Genomic DNA, 15,370 nt, shown 5'->3' with positions numbered 1-15,370 from the left:
ACGCAATAAATTTTTTTTTCTTGAATATGCGCTGCAGAATTTGGGGTGCATCTTATATACCTGTTCATCTTTTATGCCATCAAATACAGTAAATTGGTGTTGTGGAAAAAATTTGTGGGAACAGAAACAAACATCAAGCATTTATTGTGAAATATAGACAAGCAACAACCAATGCATTCATGTGTTTATAAGATTTATTAATTATGACTTTTTTGAAATGCAATATTGGTTTCAGTACATGGTTTCAGTTCAAATATCTTGCAAGACTAATTCAAAATCGAAGGAATTTTATATCCCAAAAATTAAACAAGTTTCAAGGGAAATGTTTTTTATTAATCTTAAATCTTTCAAATTACAACTGAACAGGAATAAGCAAAGAAAAACCAGCCACATCTTCAATTTTCTCGGATGAACATCTGAAAACATTAGATTTGCGCCTATTTATGACATTTTGTAAATTCTTTGGCAAAAAAAACCTATGTCCGTATGAATGGAAAATGTGTTAAGAATTGAGAAAAATTATGCCATTATTGATGGATTTAAGGAATCGAAGATGAAATAATGAAGTCACTCATAAAGTAATATTCTTTAAGGAATTACATTGAAAGTGAATCTAGCAAACATTGGTCTTTTCTTTCTAATGTTCTAATCAAAGTCATGCTCTGAGTTAATTCTTTCAGAAAAATGGAACAGGTAAGGAAATCATTTTTACTTCATTTTCATATTTGGTTTGCAAGATTCTTGACGTGAATTTGTGTGTTGAAACAAATTTTGTTGTGTCTTGAGAGGGTCATTATGCCAATAATAATAATAACACATGCACTGGTTCAATACCACTTCTTTATTGTTAATCAATAGGTTGAATATCTAAATGTCTAAATTGGTTAAATATCTAAATGTCAAATTTGGTTAAGTATCTAACCTAGTTAGTAGGTCAGATATTTAATCCATTGATTACCAACGAAGAAGTGGTGTTGAACCAGTGCATTTGTTATTACTATTGGCATAATGACTCTCCCAAGATACAGCAAAGTCTTTTTCCTGAACTGAAAATAGTTCTTAAATTATTACGTTGCTACACAAGGTATTCACCCAAGTCTTTTATGATATATTTTGATATATGCTAGTCTATACTGATCTAACAATTCTAGACTTGCTTGAAACATTAATTGCTTACCATATCTGCAACGTTTTGCTTCCCTATACATTGGCACACTAAATATTTGATGTCAGGCAGCTAATTTGGTAGAAACCCAAAAGATTAGTCACCATCTGGTCAGCTTCTGTCAAACTATCCAACCCATGCCAGCATGGAAACCAAACGTTAAATGATGATGATGATGATGATGATGATGATGATAATGATGAAGATTTCTAACAACAACATTGGCCACCTTATTGAATTCAGTATCTCTTCCATCTGAGAACATGCCTATATCCCTTCCATCTTTGCGGCTCTTTTACCCTTCACTTTTCTGTCTTGTATTTTTGTTCCTGTGTATTTTGCATCTACTTTTGGGTATTGTTGCTGTCTTTCTTTGACTTGCTGCTACCTTCTGTCCCCTCAATGCCTGTCTAATCAGGTCATAAAGGTTCTACCCATGTCTTTTTTATCTGAGGGAGATTCTGTCAGTTACGCGAAGTTGATGGAGCAGGGACAACTGAATAAGGGAAATACTCTTTATGTTGCATGTCTCGTTTCTCAGTTTTTTTTTTTTTTGTTGTTCGAAAAATGTTCGTTTTCTGTCTTCGTCTTTATGTTTTCGTTTCTCATTGTGTTTAACGTTTTTTGTGATGTCCTGTACCCATATATACTTGTATGTGTACATATAGATGTCGGTATGTACATATATACATATAATTATATATTATGTTATATATACACGTATATACACATATCTCTTCTATTTTTAATTATAAAGAAGGTGCTGGTTTCTAATGAAAATACAAAGCTCTATCTTTGGAATTTGAGAAACGTTTTGCATATTTTTACTGTTCTGCTTACAAATTATATTTGTAAAGTACCTGTTAGATAGTTGTTTTCTTTTTTAGGAAAATCTAGTGTTTTCTCAAACTGTCACTCACATAGAAATTAATAATATTTTGGTGACAAGCTGGCTGAGCCATTAGCATGCCAAACAAAATGCTTAGGGGCATTTCATCTGTTGTTATGTTCTGAGCTCAAAGTCTGCTGGGGTTAACTTTGCTTTTCATTCTTTTGGGGTCGATAAACTAAGTACCAGCTGATTACTAGAGTTGATGAAATCAACTTAGTCCCTTCCTCGAAATTTCTGGCCTTGTGCCAAAATTTGAAACTAATATTTTTATTTTGTTTGACTCAATTTCTTACTACTCTGAGTTTCCTCACCTGTGGGTTCTTCAAGGTTCTTCAAGCAAGGTGAAACTTAAGAGTAGCAAGAGAGTGACTTGACCAAAATAAAAACAATATGTAAAAATGTGTGTGTGTGTATGAGTGTGTGTGTGTGTGTGTGTGTGTGTGTGTGTGTGTGTGTGTGTGTGTGTGTGTGTGTGTATCATCATCATTGTTTAACGTCTGCCTTCCAAGCTGGAATGGGTGGGATGGCTTGACAGGAGCCAGTCAGGCAGACGCCTTCACTTGACTTCTGTGTTTATTTTGGCAAGGTTTTTATGGCTGGGTGCCCTTCCTAACACCAACCACCCAACAGAATGGACTACACACACATACACATTTATATATACACATATCTGTATACGTATATACGCTGGGCTTCTTTTTCAGTTTCCATGTACTAAATCCACTTACAAGGCTCATAAGTATACCTACATAATAATGCATAAACTCTTGAATTGATTAAGTAGCTAAAATGCTACTTTATCTACAAACAAACAGGTGATATGTTCAACCATTGACACCTTTTATATAATTACAGCATTAATGCAAAATAGCTTCCTAATTCATTAATTATTCTGCCTACTTGAAAAATATACACCATCCAAAAATTATTTTTAAAAATTGTTAGCATAAGGAAGTTATTACATAATTGATTTGAGTACTCATATAAATAGATCCTGATTTTTCTTTAGCAACTTTTTCTATTAAGAACTTTGGTTTAAAAATAATATATAAATAAACAAAACAAAAAACAAACATCACTAATTCATATTTTTTTATTTATTTATTTAAATCAGTTTATTACTTTTGGCAGATGAAGATACTCAACGCAAAGATTGCAGCATCACAGCGGGATGCCACATTTTATAACTTCTCAGTCAGTGTACTGATGAAAGAATAAATATAATTTATATATGTTCCACCTGTTAAAGAATTTTCTTCTTCTTCTTCTTCTTCTTCTTCTTCTTCTTCTTCTTCTTCTTCTTCTTCTTCTTCTTCTTCTTCTTCTTCATTCCTGGCATCCAACACACTTTAGTTCAAAATCTGTTCATATTTACATTGTTTTGATTGAGATGTATGTAAAAAAATACCCAAACATCAGGACTTAGCAAGGCACTTATCATGTGATGGTTTGCAGCCTTATTCCCTATTGAAGTCAGTTGCCATGGCTTTCCACCTGGATTAGTGTGGTATTTCCTGCAGAAGATTGGTCTGAAACCCAGACAACTGAAGAAAGCTATCAAGGAAATAGGCTTCACAACTGAAATCAACAATAGATTTTTTTCTTTTACTTGTTTCAGTCATTTGACTGTGGCCATGCTGGAGCACCGCCTTTAGTCAAGTAAATCGACCCCAGGACTTATTCTTTGTAAGCCTAATACTTATTCTATCGGTCTCTTTTGCTGAACCGCTAAGTTACGGGGACGTAAACACACCAGCATCGGTTGTCAAGCAATGCTAGGGGGACAAACTTTCTGTCCAGCAGTTGCCATGATAGATCGCTGACCACGACATTAAAATTTTTTTTCTCCTTGTTTTTCTCCTTATTTCTTTCTGTTGAAGAGCGTAGCTTGAAACGTTAAAGACTTTCTCTATTCCTGAGCGTTAAACTAATACATCCATTTGTTGTTTACACCACCTGTCCTCGTCTGTTGTTTTTTTCGAAAATTCTCCCATATATATATATATATATATATATATATATATATATATATATATGATAGGCTACTTTCAGTTTCAGTCTATCAAATCCACTCACAAGGCCTGAAGCTATAATAGAAGACACTTGCCTGAGGTACCACAGGGTGATATTGTACCCAGAACCATGTAGTTGGGAAGCAAGCTTCTTACCACACAGCCACGCTTTACTTCTTTATTTAATTTTTGACTTTCAATTATTAAAATTTTCTATAAATTGTGCACTCATGGCAACCACTTTAAAAACTTACCAGAAACTGCTAATATCCCAAGAAACTTGAAGGAAATGACTTGTGGTTTTGTTTGGGTTACTAGCACCCAGGGCCAGGCAAATTTTTCAGAGCAAGTGGGAAAATTTTATCTTATATTATTGTATTTCTTTTAATTTTTTTTTTTTTACTTATCTATTTATTTAAAATTTTTGATTATTGTTTGGTGCAGACATGGTTGTGTCATTAAGAAGTTTGCTTTCCAACTACATGGTTCCAAGTTCAGTCCCATTGTGTGGTGCCTTGTGCAAGCACCTTCTACAATAACTTTGGGCCAACCAAAGGCTTGTGAGTGAGTTTGGTTGATGGAAACTGGAAGAAGCCTGTCGTGTGTGTGTGTGTGTGTGTGTGTGTGTGTGTGTGTGTGTGTGTGTGTGTGTGCATGCGTGCACATGTGTATTTGTGTCTGTGTTTGTTCCTCACCACTGATTGATAACTAGTGTTGGTGTAGTGTATTTACATCCCGATAACTTAGCAGTTTGGCAAAAGACACTGATAGAATAAATGCCAGGCATAACAAAAAAATAAACTCAGGGTCGATTCGGTTGACTAAAATTCTTTAAGGCTCGACAGTCTAATGACTAAAACAAATAATAAACAAAAAAATTTTTTTTTTTTTAATTTTGCGCTCATGGCAGCCACTCTTCTAGTCCTGCCCATGCTACAACACTGAGAATGACTGACTTTCACTTTACATGTGCTGATAATTACTTTTTCAGTATTGATTTCTCACATGAGCACCAGGTCACACATTTTGTTGGAGCATATCGTCAATTATATTGATCCACGAAACTTCACTACTATTTATTTTATTGATCATGAAAGACAGAAAGTAAAGACGACCCCGTTTAAGATTTGAGTTCAGACCACAAACATATTTTATCACAAAACTGGAAATGGAAATGCTTGTCTATTTCTAGTTTGGCTTCATTTAATTTCGATATAACAGAGAATATTAAAAGAAAAATATTTTATTATAGTTGCCAGTACCGCCTGACTGGCCTTCGTGCCGGTGGCATGTAAAAGCACCCACTACACTCTCGGAGTAGTTGGCATTAGGAAGGGCATCCAGCTGTAGAAACTCTGCCAAATCAGATTGGAGCCTGGTGTAGCCACCTGGTCCACCAGTCTTCAGTCAAATCGTCCAACCCATGCTAGCATGGAAAGCGGACGTTAAACGATGATGATGATGATGATGAGGTGTGACTGTGGTATGGTATGGTGTGGTAAGAAATTTACCTTCCTACTATGTGGTTCTAGGTTCAGTTCCACTTTGTGGCACCTTGGGCAAGTGCCTTCTACTATATCCTCAGACTGACCAGAGCCTTATGAGTAGATTTGGTAGATGGAAGCTGAAAGAAGCCCATTGTGTGTGTGTGCGTGTGTGTATTTGTGTGTGTGTGCATGCCTGTGTGTGTGTTTGGTCCCCACCATCACTTGACAAATGGTGATGGTTTGTTAACATCTCCATAACTTAGTGGTTCAGCAAAAGATACTGAGAGAAAAAGTACCAGGCTTAAAAAATAGGTACTGTGGTTGATTTATTTGACCAAACCCTTCATGATAGTGACCCAGCATGGCTGTAGTTCAATGACTGAAACAAGTAAAAGGTAATTGAAGTAGTACCAAATTAAAATAGTCAATTATGTGCCATACTTAATGTATATGTACCATTGTATATATACAAAAGATTGTCCTGGCTGTGGCTAACCTATAAATGGGGGAATTTACGAAAAAAACAACAACAGACGAGGACAGGTGGTGTAAACAACAAAAGGATGTATTAGTTTAACGCTCGGGAATACAGAAAGTCTTTAACGTTTCGAGCTATGCTCTTCAACAGAAAGAATACGGAGAAAACGAGGAGAAAAGCACGGAGAAAAAAAATTGAATGGTGTTTGGTCAGCGATTAATCATGGCAACCTATGAAGGCTGAGATGCATCAGGATTTATCAATATCTTCCGCTGGGGCAATTTTCCATCTCCCTTCAATATATATAGACACAATATCATCATCTATCAGCATCATTTAACATCTGTCTTCCATGCTGACATGGGTTGGATGGTTTTACAGGGGCTGGCATGGCAGAAGACAGCACCAGAATTCACTGTCTGTTTTAGCAGAGTTTTTACAGCTAGATGCCCTTCCTAATGCCAACCACTTTACATAGTGGCCAGGGTTCTTTTTACATGACACCAGCACCAAAGTCTTCAGTGGCACCCCTAAAACCTAGTGGATTATTGGAAGCACCAATTTTCTCCTAATATTCTTCAGAATAAAACATACTTAATGTTTTAAGAAGCACATTTCTCTTAAGTTGTATTTGTATTTATTGCCAAAATAAAGTGTCTGGCATTCAGTTCCATCAAATATTTCTCCATTAAATCTTCTACTGTATTCCCATGCTTTATTTGGTCTGAAACTATGCTAGAAGACATTTGTAGTGGCACAAGCAGTCAGCACCATGTTGGATGAGATCTCGCGGGAGCCATTGCCATCTCCAAGTTTGGAGTGAGATCTCACCTGCATCCATTTGCCATGCACGAGATCACAACGAGGCTAATCACGATGGCAAACTGGATAAAACAGCCAAGCAGCCAGATTCGCTCTCTTTCCATTGCGAGCGCTGCTTGCAGAGCACACTTCACTGGCTGGGCCTCTAGGCTAATTTGCTTGTCGTATCTCCTGAGGCAATGGGACCACATAACAAAGAACGATGAACTCACACAGCACAAGATGGTTACAGAGAGCAACACACTTCACCCCTGTGTATAGTGTAAATAAAACTGCTTGAGGACCTGCGTTTTGCCTAAGACTTCTTTCCTCGATTGCTGGAGCCTTAAACAACACAAAGAACAAGAAATTAATGAGAGAAGGCGATATTCAACTGATATCGAGAACCTTGCCTCTCATTATACACTTGTTGTGCAGTGTGACAGACCCTGGGTCAGTATGCTTGGGAAGCAAGCTTCTTAATCACAGAACCTCACTTGAACCTAACCATATTTTGCACCATTATTGTACAATATTGTCATATGGTACTATGAGGAACTCGTGACCTGTTCAGTATATTTTTCATCCAAGCAAACTCATATATTCTGGCCCTATTAATTTGTATGATCGTTAATTCAGTGTAGGGAATTGGCACTCTGCCAGTTATGATGACGAGTGTTCCAGTTGATTTAACCAATGGAACAGCCTGCTCATGAAATTAATGTGCAAATGGCTGAGTACTCCACAGACACATGTACCCTTAATATAGTTCTCAGGGAGATTCAGTATGACACAGAATGTGACAAGGGTGGCCCTTTGAAATACAGGAACTACTAATTTTTTGTCAGCTGAGTGGCCTGGAGCAACAGGAAACAAAGCGTCTTGTTTAAGGATACAACATGTCTGTAGGAATTGAACTCACGACCTTGCAATCAGAAGCCATATAATACCCTAACCACGAAGCCATGCGCCTTCATGTAGTGAATTATATCTTCTTTAAAACTTCAAAATATTGTACCGAATGACATGTCTGGTCGTTTTACCATTATTTGTTTGATATTTCAACTGAGTTGAAACCTTTTCATATCCATAAGGTTTGAGAGAAAAAAATATATATAAGTAATTAAGATACTCTTATCTGCAATGTTTATGAAATACAATATCAGTGATAAAAATATTTTACTGCACTGAGTCAACAATCTTCTCTTATCTCCTAAGTTTATGAAATAAAATTCCAGTCATTAACTAACTTCAGCTGACTTAAAGATACTGTCCTACCAAAATAAAATGCTTTGCCATAAAAAATAAGAAATATGTAGACATAGCCATGGGGTGAACCAGTTTGCTTTGCAACCATTTGATTCCAGATTTGCTCCCACTGTAATTCACTTTGAATAAATGTCTTCTTCAGTTGGCTTGTGTTCACCAATGCCATCATCATCATCATCATCATTTAGCATCTGCTTTCCATGCTGGCATGGGTTAGATGCTTTGACTGCAGAGCTGCACCAAATTTCAGTCTGATTTGGCATGATTTCTACGGCTGGGTGCCCTTCCTAATGCCAACTACTCCAAGGGTGTAATGGGTGCTTTTTACATACCACCAGTACAAGTGCTAGTTATGTGACACCGGTATCAACCAAAACTATGATTTCTCTTGCCTTGACAAGTCTTCTCAAGCACAGCATGTCACCAAAGGTTTTAGTCACTCCTCACTGTCATGCAAGTGGAATTTTGGTAGATGGGAACTATATCAGAGACCACCATATGTTATTGCTTTAATGTCAATTTCACCATACCTTCATGGGTTCAACAGAATTTATTGAAACAGCTTTTCTATGTTCATATGCTCTGTCTGTTACCATTCTTATATATATATATATATATATATATATATATATATATATATATATATATATATATATATATATATATACATATATATATATATATATACATATACATATATATATATATATATGAGTATATGATTGATAGAAAGGATGGTTTAAAGGATGTGTTCTGTTTTCATTTTACACACACATATATATATATATATATATATATATATATATGTGCACATACATATATAGGATGAACCTCTTTCAGTTTCCAGGTACCAAATCCACTCACAAAGCTTTGGTTGGCCCAGAGCTATAGCAAAAGATACTTGCTCATGGTGCCACACAGTGGGACTGAACCCAGAATCAACCATATAATTGAGTCGGGATGCAAATTTATTAACGACACAGCCACGCTTAAAGTTGCTTTGTACTTGAGGATAGATAAGGGTTTAAACTCTACCAACAACAGTATTCTTATGAGAATATGTAACCCTGAGTATGATTAGCTTTGAAAAACATTGTGTCCGATGCAAGTTGATAAAGAAAAGAATATACAACAATGGAAACATAAGAGTTATAAAGCAATTCTGATAATAAAATCAGGAATTTTTAACGTAAGAGATTTGTACAAAACAAAAGCCTCCTTATACACTTTAGACTCCAACGATAATGAGAATTTACTGGCATTCCTCGATACAATGTTTGAAGGCTGTATTATTGAAAAACAATTCAACTGCAAGAAAAAGTAGAATGTGTGTATATTTTGAGATGTGCTCAATGTGTCTGTGCCACTAACAGACTTCGATAAGAGTTCCTGAGAAAGAATAAGTAGATAGGTAAAGTAGGTAAACAAATACAAGTCATAGAATATCTTCTTCTTCTTCTTCTCCTTCTGCCTCTTCTGCTTCCTCCTCCTCCCCTATCCTCCTCCTCCCCTACCCTATCCTCCTCCTCCCCTACCCTATCCTCCTCCTCCCCTACCCTATCCTCCTCCTCCCCTACCCTATCCTCCTCCTCCCCTACCCTATCCTCCTCCTCCCCTATCCTCCCCTCCTCCTCCTCCTCTTCCTTGTCATCATCATGATTATCATCATCATCAATGTCATAATCATCATCATCATCACCATCATCATCATCATCATCATCATCATCATCATCATCATCATCATCATCATCATCATCATCATCATCATCGTCGTCGTCATCACAATCATTCCAGATTGTTTGAGAAACACTGTTTTAGATGATATAATCATTTGATAAAATGATTGCTTATTTCAGTAACACGACACTTCAGAAGCGGTTGCAGCCTCTGTCCCCCAAAACGAGACAAAAAGACCCAAAATAGTAAAGAAGTCAAAAACAGTCAAAAGCTTGGTTACACACCGAAAGAAAAAAGGAGTCAACACAGAATTTCTTTTTATTTATTTGTCTTCATGTTACTAGTAAAATTAGGATGGATGATGAGCTGGCAAAATCATTAGCATGTCAGCGAAATGCTTAGTGGTATTTCGACTATGGTATTTTATTCTGAGTTCAAATCCTGCCAAGGTTGTCTTTGCCTTTCATTCTTTTGGGAGTCAATGAAATAAGTACCAGTTATGCACTGGGGTTGACATAATCCACTAGCCCTGCCTTCCCCAAAACATTTTCAAGGCCTTGTGTCTAGAGTAGAAATAATATAACTTGTAAAACTTACCTTTCTTTTGCCAGGGGTGTCCTCTGCATGAAGAAAATATAGCTAAATGTGGGTTAATGAATTTTGTGTAGTGAGCCAAAAATTATTCTTAATTGATTCAAATTGCACCTGTAATGAGAAGAAAAGTCATTAGCCATTTGTGTTAATGACAATCTTTTTGCATGAGTGGTAAGGGAGATAACTTTAGACTTTAAGTTTTTTTAAGTTGATAAAAATTAAAAGGATAATGAAACAATGGGGTAGTTCAATCTTTGATTGTTACGATGATAAAGGTCTCATCAGGACCTCCTCAGATAGACATAGTCTAACATACTGCTACCAAGTTTTAAAACAATTTTTAAACAATATTGAATTTTGTGTGAAAATCATTTACTGACAAAGCAATTAAAAATAAGGACACCTTCTGTATGAAGAAAACGTATTTAAGTGGATCATAACATAGTGAATGTAATGAGACAAAAAGTGTATTAAATCAATAGAAATTACACACATAATAATAATAATAGTGCTGTTAGTGCTATGGTTATATACTGAACCATGTTCTTTTAGTTTTCTTTATAGAAACATTTTCTGAAACATGATATAGAGCATAGTTCTTTTAATTGTAATATAATATGTAAATATTTGTGTGGCTTTTCTACCATAATTTTGAAGAGTATCTGCATAAAAGCTGTTTTATCTTTAAATCAGTTTTATATATGCTTCTTTATATTAAAAAGATGCATATATATTGTGGATTCAAAGGAACAATACTAATAATCAAAAGCATAAAAATATTAAATAAAATATCATATGGCGTGATCCACCACATAGTTGCAATGGTTGCTTCCATATTTCCAAGATTTTCTTATAAATGAGTATTTCTCCACAGATATCATTGATACCATTAGATTTCCAAAGGAAATAGTCTTAATGTGAGCTATATTTTCACAAAAAATTTTATTGTTTTCATTACCAAATAAGCAGATAAAACATTTCTAGTACTAACATGCAAGATTCTTCTCTCTATGTAATTTGCCTGACCAGTAACATGTTTCTTTCAATTAAAAATAAAAACTATAATTCATTGAATGAAGGTCTTTCTTGCAAATAACTGAAATCAAGAGTTAAACAAAGTTTACTGAAAATCCATTGGAAAAGAATTCTTACCACATGCACTTGTATCCAGGCATACAGAAATAGATATACGAATACTTGCATTGTCAATGTTTATTCAAGAATTTCCAAATTCTAACTGGCAAAACAGTTTATTTCCCATATATAGGATTTGTCATGCTCTGAGATATAGTTGGATCTTGAAAAATAGAATTTTGTTATTTATCTACACTAAGCTTGCCTTGTCAGTAGCCACATCATTTCCTTTTGTGTGTCTTACACATGAAACTAAAGACATGAAAATAACTGTTTACATATTTCAATAGATAAATATATCATATGTTTTCCATATGACAATTGAATAAATGAACATATTACACTCACAAATGCTTTTGAGACAATCAGTCAAATTTCACTCACAAATCATACTTTAATATTCTTACAAATATTTTACAAAAATATTCTTGTGCTCTACCTTGTCTTCCATTGTTTGAATAATGGACTCTGTAAAACTCTTTAGTTATGTTAAATCACCAATTACTAATAACCCATTACAGCTTTTAACCAAATTAATAGCCATATAAAGAGTACAGTTTTAGCTTGAGATTTATGGGATATGTAGCAAAACAAATTATGATAATGTTAGTACAATCATTTTGATAATAAAAGATGATTTCGTAAAATCTCAAAATATGAACCACAGCTGTAATTTACAATATTTTGTCTTATCTTGTTGCCTATAGCCATTAATTTTCTTAACCTATTATTTTGCTTTATGTTCATCTGCCAGTATATACATGTATTCACACACATGAGCACATGCATACACATGCACACACATACATATGCACATTCATATACATGCACACAAAGAAAACATGTTCACATGCATAATGCATGGATTTGTAAGTATACATATATGTATATGTATGCAAAAATATATATATATGTATGTGTATGATGTGAGTTGGCAGAATTGTTAGCATGCCAAGCAAAATGCTCAGTGGTGTTTTGTCTGTCTTTGTGTTCTAGTTCAAGTTACACCAAAGTCATCTTAGCTTTTCATCACTGGGGGTCAATGTAATTAACTTACTCCTTCTCTGAAATTGCTGGCCTGGTGCCAAAATTTGAAACCAATATGTATGTATGTATGTCTTTGCGTATATGTATGTATGTATATATATATATATATATTTGTGAGTCCAACCCCAGTATATATATATATATATATATATATATATATATATATATATATATATACATATATGTATATATATATATATATATATATATATATATATATATATACATATATATATGTATATATATATATATATATATATATATATATATATATATATGTATATATATATAAATAAATATATATATATATATATATATATGTATATATATATAAATAAATATATATATATATATATATATATATATATATATATATATATATATATATATATATATATATATATATATATATATATATATATATATATACATATATATATATGTGTATATATATATATATATGTATATATACATAAATATATATATATATCATCATCAGACACTCATACATACTTACATACATACATGCATACATGCACACACACATATATATATATCCATACACATGTAAACATATACATGGGTGTGAGTGTCCATGTATCATGTATGTGTACTGAAAGATGAAAATAGCTGGGTAATGAAAATGATACCAATATCCAACAAGAATTAGATAAGGTATTTCAAATTACTGCTCTGTGTGTGTGTGTGTGTGTGTGTGTGTGTGTGTGTGTGTGTGTGTTCTTTTGTTCGTTTTTTTTTGTTTTGTAAATCATCTTTTTTCACCTTATTAGCATTTTTCTGATTGGTTTTGAATCGTGTCTCATAAATTTCAAGCACAAAATCCCCTTCCACCTTGGCCTCCCACCTCTTCCTCGCCCCCTCTCCCCCTCCCGTACTCTTTAGGTGGCTATTAATTTAGTTAAAAGCTGTAAATGTGTCCTTAGTTATTGGTCATTAGGTGATTGGCATCTGACTGCAGGGGGGGGGGGGAGGCTGACTGCAACCGAAGTCAATTATTGTCTAGCAACACAAGGAGGGAGGTCGGCCGGTTTAAAACGATAGGACATACAATGTCACCGTTGTCGTCATCATCATCGTCATCATCATCATCATCATCATCAGCATTATTAGTAGAAAGGATTATTATCATTGGTAGTAGGAGTTATTGTTGTTGCTGCTACTATCATCATCATCATCATCATCATCATCATTAAGGTCAACCTCATTATTATTATTATTATTATTATTATTATTATTATTATTATTATTATTATTATTATTATTTTATGTTTGACTTTTGTTTTGCATTTGTACAAGTTGGATCCAAGTCTCACCCAGAGACCTCAAGAGACAACAAGTTAGAAGTTCATGTAGGTGTTATGCCTAGGGTACCATATATTTAGATTTGTACATAGTGTTGTTCTAGAGAATGTTTAAGAAACCATAAGAAAATTATGTGTTTGCTTTAAAATTTGAGATCACATAGACAGTATTTTACGTAGGATATGGGCAGTTCCCATGAGCACTATCTTTTGAACTTCAGCCATTTTGGGGTTTCCTGGAATTTGATCTAGGTAGTAATCAGCCCGTATTATTATTATTATTATTATTATTATTATTATTATTATTATTATTATTATTTGAAAGGTGGATGAAAGTGTCGAGAATGGTATGAGAGAATGGGCCTGCCCTGAGCGCATGCCGGTAATTGGAGTAAAGGAAAGGAAAAAAGGTACCTGCCCCAAAAGTCAGGGTACCTTGGTTTTTATTGTTTTTTTTTTTTTTTCCATGAGCAGCCTCCGAACGAATGGCTCCTCCCCATTGAGGATTACACATTGTTGAAATTTTTTTTTTCCTTTTGTTTGCTTCTTTATGTTAATTTTGTTTAAACGCAAAACCCTCACAACAACGCTCACACACATACACACACACACACACACACACACACACACACGCATTCTTTGTTTTGTCCTGTCCATAATGATTTTCTTAATGTAAACTCTTTGTGGTTAATAAAGAAATTGTGGCCAATAAAGAAAGAATTATTATCATTATTATCATTATTATCATTATTATTATTATTATTATTATTATTATCATTATTATTGTCATTATTGCTACTATTATTATTTTTATTATTATTATTATTATTATTATTATTATTAGTAGTAGTAGTAGTAGTAGTAGTAGTAGTAGTAGTAGTAGTAGTAGTGGTGGTGGTGGTGGTGGTGGTGGTGGTGGTGGTGGTGGTGGTAGTAGTAGTAGTAGTAGTAGTATTAATTGTTGTTATCAATAATATTTCTGCTATCATCATCATCATCATCATCATCATCATCATCATCATCATCATCATCATCATCATTATCATCATTATTATCATTATTATCATTATTATTTGTGATGCCATTTTATTGAAATAACTTCATGTCCGCAAGATTTATGATTTTTGTCATGTTCGCTTGTGTTAGAAGACTTGGTAGTAATCTCTGGTTGCCATGACAGCACGCACGCACTGAATATAACAGGCTTTGGAACAAACTGTCAGTTTCTGTTAACTTTTACAGCTCTCTCTCTCTCTCTCTCTCTCTCTCTCTCTCTCTCTCTCTCTCTCTCTCTCTCTCTCTCTCTCTCTCTCCGCCTCTCTCTATCTCCCCTTCGCTCTCTTAGCCTAAACTAGGTAACTTAAACCGATAAATTCTCTCAAGTCAGCAAGAATTTTTGTGAAAGTGATACTATCGAGTTTTGTAATAAAGATGCCTGTCAATCTTAGCGATTATAATAAATATCTTCAAACCATAAAATAAACCAATATAT

At 34.2% G+C, this 15,370-nt stretch overlaps 1 protein-coding gene across 5 annotated transcripts in view; it reads right to left on the bottom strand.

Annotated features, from left to right (window-relative positions):
* Positions 1-15,370, bottom strand: part of LOC106869747 (soluble guanylate cyclase 88E) — a 143,780-nt gene that overhangs the window by 55,734 nt on the left and 72,676 nt on the right. For all 5 annotated transcript variants that reach the window (XM_089354765.1, XM_014915608.3, XM_014915609.3 and 2 more), the window contains one exon: positions 10,379-10,486. The gene's annotated coding sequence lies outside the window, so the exon portion shown is untranslated. The remainder of the gene's footprint in view (positions 1-10,378; positions 10,487-15,370) is intronic.

This window comes from Octopus bimaculoides, chromosome 7 (genome assembly GCF_046866305.1).
Source record: "Octopus bimaculoides isolate indiv1 chromosome 7, ASM4686630v1, whole genome shotgun sequence".
In the NCBI taxonomy this organism is placed as follows: Eukaryota; Metazoa; Mollusca; class Cephalopoda; order Octopoda; family Octopodidae; genus Octopus; species Octopus bimaculoides.
The sequence above is the reverse complement of the archived record's forward strand: the minus strand, read 5'-3'. Positions and strand labels throughout refer to the sequence as shown.